This window comes from Schistocerca cancellata, chromosome 7, assembly GCF_023864275.1.
Source record: "Schistocerca cancellata isolate TAMUIC-IGC-003103 chromosome 7, iqSchCanc2.1, whole genome shotgun sequence".
In the NCBI taxonomy this organism is placed as follows: Eukaryota; Metazoa; Arthropoda; class Insecta; order Orthoptera; family Acrididae; genus Schistocerca; species Schistocerca cancellata.
Window position 1 is genome coordinate 74,676,173 of NC_064632.1, and position 10,023 is coordinate 74,686,195.

Consider the following 10,023-nt stretch of genomic DNA (forward strand, 5'->3'; position numbering starts at 1 on the left):
ATGTAATATCTAATAAATCTGATGTATCTAAACAGTAGATGTTTTACATCTTATATATATATATATATATATATATATATATATATATATATATATATATATAAAATCAGTATCGAAGTCACTCGCAAGTACTATCGCAGTGGCGGTGAATTAATATTTTATAAAATTTTGCTATTTCCAGTTGTGATACTAATGTGATAAAATACAAAAATCTAGCCATTTCACATCGTACATCAGAAATAGAGTTTACTTTCGGTAGATCGTTAAATGTTTTATGTTCCAGATATGGCAGGTTACTTCCCCTTGATGGCTGAAAAAAAAAGAAAAGGAAATACCGAAGAAGTGTGTGTGTGTGTGTGTGTGAAATCTTATGGGACTTAACTGCTAAGGTCATTAGTCCCTAAGCTTACACATTACGCAACCTAAATAATCCTAAGGACAAACACACACACACCCATGCTCGAACCACCGCAGGGACCACACGCACAGTCCATGACTGCAGCGCCTCAGACCGCTCGGAAAACCGAAGAAGTTACTATCCATTAGTTCAGTTCATGGTCACCAAAAGTGGCTTCACAGGGAAAAGAAAATGTCAGAGCATCGTAATTTCACAAAGCCAGTACACAATTAAAACTGGAAAGAAACGGAAGAAGATGGAACGAACACCTAACCTGCTAACAGCGTCCGACCACAACTGCAGACGGTGGTCGGCAGCGCAGTCGCCTGGCCTCGGTGTGTTGTGGAAGACAGCGATTCCGTGGTCTTGCGCTACTATGGCGCTGTTGTAAGAAGAGGAAGATGATGTTTCATTGTTACACACCAGAACAGATGGAAGCCGGCGATGTTTTTATGTAAAAGTGGAATAGCGGAAGGAAGTTACACAGCGTTGAATAAAAATATTTCTTAGGTGCTGAAAAATTATTCAGGAGCTATTGTCGTTTGAATAAAAGACTTTAATTTGGTGCTCTGTTTTAATAAAGATGAAATAAAACCACTGCGTCTAAAAAATGAAGTAAGTGCTGAACAAATATATTTTTGACACGGAGGCACATAACTGTGCAAACTTTCATTCATTATTACGTTACGCTACACTTCCATGAATTGGCGCCAGATGTGCGGAGGTTGAAGGACTGCAAATATCACTTTATGGCTGCTGTTTTTTGCACTATGGAGCCATAATCTCATTGTTAGAAACTATTTTCGTACTTTTTTCTGCTTTGGCCTACAGACTGGAGGTAAACTCCTTAAAACTTCGCTCATCTGATGGAAACATAGATTAGTGTCATCATCCTTGTTTTCCATTAGTATTTTTAAAATATTTTTGGTTGCTTTCGCTTGACTCTTTCCACATTTTCCATATCGTATCAATATTACTACCACATTTACTGCATTTTCTTTTCTGTACTAGTACACGACGTTCATCGTTTGTTAACTCAGGTATTTCGCCTCTATTTCCGACAACCGTCTCTTAAAACCTGGCATTTGCCCTTTCAGTCATCATCTTGAAACAGAAACTACATTACTTACTTGTTTTCGATTTTTGGCTGCGGACGAAAGCTACAGGTCTTTGTCATTTACATATCGTATATCACCATTCTAGATGTCAAGAATTGTGAAACTTGTACTGAAGACTTTAAGAACAAGACTGCTGTCTACATTAATGGTTTCTTTCACTTAATCAGATTTCAGACGTTCTGAAGAAGAATTTCGACATTAATCGGATATATCTAATTGGGTATCTGCAAATACGGGAAACATGTTCACGTAAGAGCACCAGAGAATAGTGGGTAGCTATTTTTTAATTAAAAAGCTTTCTTTTCAATTGTTTTGTTGGATATTGTGGATGCATATTGTAAATTCATTGGCATTGATGTCGGCGCTTACTGAAAATAATCTCATAACGAGATATTTAAACAATCGGCTATTGGAGAGAAAATAGCGGTACACAGGTTAAATATCCCTCCACAAAAGTGTTTGCTGGGCACAACTTTACTGAAGACCCAATGAAACTGGTATAGGTATGCGTACTCAAATACAGAGATATGTAAACAGGCAGAATACGGCGCTGCGGTCGGCATCGTCTATATAAGATAACAAGAGTGTGGCGCAGTTGTCTGATCGGTTCCTGCTCCCACAACGGCAGGTTACCAAGTGATTGTGAACGTGGTATTATAGTCGGCGCACGAGCTGCGGGACACACCACTCCGAGGTAGCGATGAAGTGATTTTCCAGTTCGACCATTTCACGAGCTTACCGTGAGCATCAGGAATGAGGTAAACATCTAAATCTCGCTGCGGCTGGAAAAAGTTCCTGCAAGAACGGAACCAATGACGACTGAAGAGAATCGTTCGACGTGACGGAAGTGCAACTCTTCCGCAAACTGCTGCAGAATTCAATGCTTGTCCATCAACAAATTTCTGCGTTCGAACTAGTCAACGAAATATCATCGATATGGGCTTTTGGAGCCGAAGGACCATTTGTGTGCCCTTGATAACTGACGACACAAAGCTTTACGTCTCGCCTGGGGCCGTCTTACCGACATTTGACTGTTGATGACCGGAAACATGTAGCCTGCTCGGAAGAGCCTCGTTTCAAATTGTATCGAGCGGAAGGACGTGTACGGATATGGAGACAACCTCATGAATTCATGGACCTTGCGTATCAGCAGGGGACTGTTCACTGTGGTGGAGGCTCTCTAATGGTGTGAGGCATGTGTAGTTGGAGTGATATGGGACCCTGATACCTTTAGATGCGACTGTAACAGGTGACACGTACGTCTGATAACCGGCATCCAGTCGTGTCCATTGTGCTTGAGCAATTCCAGCAAGACAATACGACACCCCACACGTCCATAATTGCTACAGAGTGGTTCTAGGAACACTCTTCTGAGTTTAGACACTTTCGATGGCCACCACACTCCCAGACATGAACAGTATTGAGCATATGGCCACCAAACTCCCAGACATGAACATTATTGAGCAGATCTGGGATGGCATGCAACGTGCTGTTCAGAAGAGACTTCTACCCCCTCGCAGTCTTACCGATTTGTGAACAACCCTGCAGGATTCATGGTGTCAAGTTTCCTCCAGCGCTATTCCAGAAATTTGTGGTGGCCATGCCACGTCGTGTTGCATCACTTCTACGGGGGCCGTACACTATATTAGGTACGTGTACAAGTTTCTTTGAGTCTTCACTGTATGATGTTACCCCATTTCCTGATTGGAAAAGAACTATTTGCTTTCAGTGACTGTACGACGAAAGCTGATTCGAGGTGAACTACACTCCTGGAAATGGAAAAAAGAACACATTGACACCGGTGTGTCAGACCCACCATACTTGCTCCGGACACTGTGAGAGGGCTGTACAAGCAATGATCACACGCACGGCACAACGGACACACCAGGAACCGCGGTGTTGGCCGTCGAATGGCGCTAGCTGCGCAGCATTTGTGCACCGCCGCCGTCAGTGTCAGCCAGTTTGCCGTGGCATACGGAGCTCCATCGCAGTCTTTAACACTGGTAGCATGCCGCGACAGCGTGGACGTGAACCGTATGTGCAGTTGACGGACTTTGAGCGAGGGCGTATAGTGGGCATGCGGGAGGCCGGGTGGACGTACCGCCGAATTGCTCAACACGTGGGGCGTGAGGTCTCCACAGTACATCGATGTTGTCGCCAGTGGTCGGCGGAAGGTGCACGTGCCCGTCGACCTGGGAAAGGACCGCAGCGACGCACGGATGCACGCCAAGACCGTAGGATCCTCCGCAGTGCCGTAGGGGACCGCACCGCCACTTCCCAGCAAATTAGGGACACTGTTGCTCCTGGGGTATCGGCGAGGACCATTCGCAACCGTCTCCATGAAGCTGGGCTACGGTCCCGCACACCGTTAGGCCGTCTTCCGCTCACGCCCCAACATCGTGCAGCCCGCCTCCAGTGGTGTCGCGACAGGCGTGAATGGAGGGACGAATGGAGACGTGTCGTCTTCAGCGATGAGAGTCGCTTCTGCCTTGGTGCCAATGATGGTCGTATGCGTGTTTGGCGCCGTGCAGGTGAGCGCCACAATCAGGACTGCATACGACCGAGGCACACAGGGCCAACACCCGGCATCATGGTGTGGGGAGCGATCTCCTACACTGGCCGTACACCACTGGTGATCGTCGAGGGGACACTGAATAGTGCACGGTACATCCAAACCGTCATCGAACCCATAGTTCTACCATTCCTAGACCGGCAAGGGAACTTGCTGTTCCAACAGGACAATGCACGTCCGCATGTATCCCGTGCCACCCAACGTGCTCTAGAAGGTGTAAGTCAACTACCCTGGCCAGTAAGATCTCCGGATCTGTTCCCCATTGAGCATGTTTGGGACTGGATGAAGCGTCGTCTCACGCGGTCTGCACGTCCAGCACGAACGCTGGTCCAACTGAGGCGGCAGGTGGAAATGGCATGGCAAGCCGTTCCACAGGACTACATCCAGCATCTCTACGATCGTCTCCATGGGAGAATAGCAGCCTGCATTGCTGCGGAAGGTGGATATACACTGTACTAGTGCCGACATTGTGCATGCTCTGTTGCCTGTGTCTATGTGCCTGTGGTTCTGTCAGTGTGATCATGTGATGTATCTGACCCCAGGAATGTGTCAATAAAGTTTCCCCTTCCTGGGACAATGAATTCACGGTGTTCTTATTTCAATTTCCAGGAGTGTAGATAGACCAATTTATTATTATACTTACGCCGTAGTCTTCGAGTGACAGTAAACTCCTTTAGTATATAAAGGGAAATGTTAAGCCTTTTGTAGTCGTATTGCTGAGGCAGCTGACGTGGATGATGACCTGATAATATCTGCCTGTTGTTTTAGAATTTGTAACAAGATGATTACCTTGAAGAGAAAAGTACTCCATTTTATAGCTATTAAGGAAGTAACAACATGCTTTGCTCTTCTCGTTTTGGAGGATTTCTAAGCAGAAATGGATTTGAAATTGTTGTGTCCAGACAAGACAGCCTACACACAATGCGAGGAAGCCGAAAAGCACGCGCTTAAACTCACGCAGGCTGGCGTGAGGTCTGAAACAGGATACGTAATGAATGCTATAAAGAAAAGTACGTAGCTTCTGGAATACTTAACTTTAATCCACATTTGTAGAACATCGCTCTTGATGATACATTAATAGAATCTCAATATCTATACTGGTAATGGCGACTTGCTAGGTCGTAGCAAATGTAGCTGAAGGCTATGCTACTATCATCTCGGCAAATGAGAGCGTAATTCTCAGTGAACTATGGCTAGCAATGTCGGCTGTACAACTGGGGCGAGTGCTAGTACGTCTCTCTAGATCTGCCGTGTGGTGGCGCTCGGTCTGCAGTTACTGACAGTGGCGACACGCGGTTCCGTCGTATACTAGCGGACCGCGGCCGATTTAAAAGTTACCACCTAGCAAGTGTGGTGTCTGGCGGTGACACCACAGAAATGACGGAAAATTTTTAAGATTTCTTCTACAGTGAATATGGTTCTGCGGCGTGACAAGAGGCATGCGTTACCAACAGATTGTAAACAATGGTTTGTGTAAGACGAACCATGTAATTGGTGTTCGGAAATTACCGTTACACACTCCTACGATTTGTAGAGGATAGTATGTATATAATATTGTGAACAGTATCCCATATCCAACGACGCTACAGAGCGTCAAAGCTGTAGGAGCCGGTCCATGTAAATGTATGTATGTATGTATGTATATACAGTGTGACTCAGTTACAGCGTGTCAATCTGAGGGAAGGGTCCCTGTACCGGAAACGAATGGGTCGAAAGGTATAAGCGAGTCTCTTCTGATAGGTCTGACAGGGGAATACATTCACCGGTACTGTTGTTGCTAACGTTGTAGGGTAAAAAACTTTCAGAGGTGGTATATGGCGCCAAACAAGAGGAAATGTGTAGTAAACATGGTCTCTAAAGTGCATACCTTAAGAGCTATGAGCACCTGTCCAACGGAGGAGATGTGTTTCACACCAGCGAAGGCGAACGGGTGGTCATAACACACCAGGTATACTTTTTAGAACCTATGATTGCTAGACATTTCCCTTGCTTTTGTCCATACTATCACCTCTGAATGTAGCGCACCCTACAATATTAGTAAAAACAGTACCGGTAGATGTATTCCACTCTTATAAGTATCAGAATTATTTTCGCTTGTAACTTGCGACTCGTTCGTTTCCGAACCAGGAACTCTCACTTCACATTGGTAAGTTTATTCTTCGCCATCATCCTTGAAAATTTGTAACATCATCACGGAGTCACTCTGCATATACGTACATTTACATGGTCCCCCGACTATGACTTTAACGCTCTCTAGCGTCGCTGGATGACGTTTCCAAATATGGGTCCCTGCTTAAAATATAATCCAGTCATTACCGTCCATAAGTCCTAGAACTATGTAGTGGGATTTTCGGAACACCCCGTGTACTCTTGCTTTATTAACATACTCGCATAATAATTGTCATAAACGGTGCACATACGGATCAGTTCGGTAATAAATAACAGCTTTCAAATACTTTCTTATTTTATTTAGCTTACGTGCTACAGTTTGCTAGACATTATCTTTCATTAAAACATTTCTCTATCCTACACGTCCTGCTGTTTATTCAATTTACTTCGTAGGAGTCTGAAACACTCACATCCACTGATTAAATCTGTATGTCCGTCCAGTAAAAACCGTCTCCGGTTGCTATGCATTTCGGCGGCAGCGGCACTACTGGTTCCTGAACGAAGGTGCCGCCACTCGCCGAAGTTGGTCCCTTGGTGCTGCTTGCGGCTGGTCGCTGTGCGGCTGTAGCTTGCCCAACTCGGAAGCAGAGGCGCCCAGTGTCAACACAGGCGCGAATGGAATCACTCGCAAGCACATGTTGGACAGATGACATGCACCTACACTCGTGGCTCTACTTGCATCTGGCGCAATCACAGTGGCATGGCAACTAGGCACAAGGCGTACGGCTGTAAACGCAACCGTAAGCAGGTATAGGACGGCAGGGGACGCTGTCGCTGCCTTCCGCACGCCTCGCATTGCAAAAACTGGGAACCAGTGGTGCCGTCTACTACCGGTTGTTGTAGTCTGCAGTCTGCGAAGGTTTTCGGAATCGCGTCTTTACAGTAGTTATGAAATGAAGTTGGCGGCAGTGAGATTATGAATAGACTGAATGACTGGACTGTGGTCAAAGTTCCCAAACCTGGAAAGAGGAGTAAGAGAAACTGGAAATCTGCTGACTTTAATTTATTTTTATTTATTTATTGTTCCGTGGGACCAAATTAAGGAGAAGTCCCCATGGTCATGGAACGAGTCAATACATGAAATTATAACAGGATAGTAGGAACAGACAAAATTAATATAAGAAATATATTCAGGCGACAAGTCGTAAGTTTAAATAAAGAAAATCAACAATGTAACACTGGAATTTGCATAATTTTTTCAGCACTTCCACGAGCTTCTCGACAGAATAGTAGGAGTGAGCCATGAGGAAACTCTTCAGTTTAAAGTGTTTGGGCTACTGCTAAGATTTTTGAGTTCTTGTGGTAGCTTATCGAAAATGGATGCAGCAGAATACTGCACTTCTTTCCGCACAAAAGTCAAGGAAGTGCATTTCACATGCAGACTTGATTTCTGCCTAGTATTAACTGAGTGAAATCTGCTAACTCTTGGGAGTAAGCTAATATCGCTATCAACAAACCACATTAAAGGAAATATATACTGTGAGGGCAATGTCAGAATTCCCAGACTATTGAATAGGGGTCGACAAGAGGTTCTCGAACTTGGACCACATGAAGCTCGAACAGCCCGTTTTTGAGCGAAAAATACACTTTTTGAATCAGAAGAATTACCCCAAAAAATAATACCATACGACACAAGCGTATGAAAATATGCGATTTACACTACTTTTTGTGTTGAACTGTCACTTATGTCAGATACTGTTCTAATGGTAAATAAAGCAGCATTTAGTTTCTGAACAAGATCCTGAACATGGGCTTTCCACAACAGCTTACTATCTATCCGAACGCATAGGAACTTGAACTGTTCCGTCTCGCTTATAATGTGCCCATTCTGTCTGATCGAAATATCGGTTCTTGTTGAATTGTGAGTTAAAAACTAAAAACTGAATCTTACTGTGATTTAGCATCAAATTATTTTCCACAAGCCACGAATTTATTTCATGAACTACATTATTTGATACTGTTTCAATATTACACACAAGATCCTTCACTACCAAGCTGGTGTCATCAGCAAACAGAAATATTTTTGAATCACCTGTAATACTAGAAGGCGTATCATTTATATAAATATGAAACAGCAGTGGCCCCAGCACCGACCCTTGGGGAACACCCCACTTAACAGTGCCCCATTGGGACTGAACATCACTACCACTCTCCACTACTCTGGACTTTTTCAAGATCTGAATCACTTCTCTGGAGGTAGTATGTTGGCAACTCAAGGATGTCAAGAACACTGACACCACACGGAAAACCTGCAAGCTGATGCAAGTTGTAGTATGGCGAGGCCGGCCGTTGTGGCCGACCGGTTCTAGGCGCTTCAGTCCGGAACCGCGCTGCTGCTACTGTCGCAGGTTCGAATCCTGCTTCGGACATGGATGTATGTGATGTCCTTAGGTTAGGTAGGTTTAAGTAGTTCTAAGTTCTAGGGGACTGATGACCTCAGATGTTAAGTCCCATAGTGCTCAGAGCCATTTGAACCAGTTAGTTATGTTTAGGGTACAGCAGGCAATTAGCACTCTTAAGCCAAACGCAGCACTCGGTAATGTCACGTTTGATCACATGAAGGAAATCGGGGATTCATATGAGGCAAATCATTTGCTAACGTACGGTTAGCGTAAAAAATCGATTAAAATGAAAATCGAAGGGCGTGTGGTGTTAACTGAAATAATTTGTAGTTGTTTTCCTAGTCTTCATGTCTGACATTTCTGATGTTCTCATTAACAATTCAAGAAATACTTTATGCAAGGTGTTCAAGCCAGATGTGTTGCTGTGGAGTAAAATGCGTTTTTTTTATTCAGTACACCCACAGAAGTGGTGAACGTCGCCATATTTTCAACAAAACAACACAGCATTGCGAACATTATTCTTGTTTAACTCTTTTCGCGAGACTCTCTCTTGGCTGATGGTAATTTGAAGGTCTCCCAACCATCCTCAATAACTGACGTTGCCTCTGATACGCTTCATTTACGCACCGAATTACTACTCTATCCTGCAAAATTAAAAGCGTCACTGAACTTTTGATTAGGTTCGGCTGCTGTGTACGAAGGAAATTCCCCTCTCAGGGGTTTCGTTGCGAGCCAACTGATGGAGATAAATCGACCCAAAATGAGGAAGGTGGTTACAGAATTAAGCCAGTCATCAATTTCAATTTCGTCCAGCACATATTGACGGAGGCGCCCGCTGACGGGGCTTTTTTAATTCGCAGCGCGTCAAGAGGACTCGAGGAAATTATATCAATACGTCGGGCAATCGATAGGGGCGCGCAATTAGCTCCAGGCTCTCCAGCCGGCCGCGGCGAGTGTTCCAGCGCGGGCCGCGCGCGCGCACACACACACACACACACACACACACACACACACACACTCACAGCTCCAGTGCCGGCCGTCACGTGGAGAGCGAAGCAGCGAGTGCCAGTGGCCGAATCTTTCTGGACGCAAAAAAGAGGGGGGGGGGGGAGAGGATGGGAAGCACGCTTGACGGTGAGGTGTAATGAAAAGGCAGCGTCAATTAGCGGCGTGGCGTGTCGAGTGTTCCCATCGTGCCTACGCAGTGGGTGAGATTTAGCTGGTAGTCTTGATTTACATTTGGTGCTATAATGAATTTTAATGAAACGTAATTAACTGAAACCAGCCGCTGGAACGGCCCGAACATCACTCCGAAGCTTTTGAAAGGCTGTTGATACAGAAGCAAACTGAAGACAAGTGGGGTGGATCTAATAATAAACAACTAGGGGCATATATCTTTCAGTCATTGGACTTGTTTATTGCACC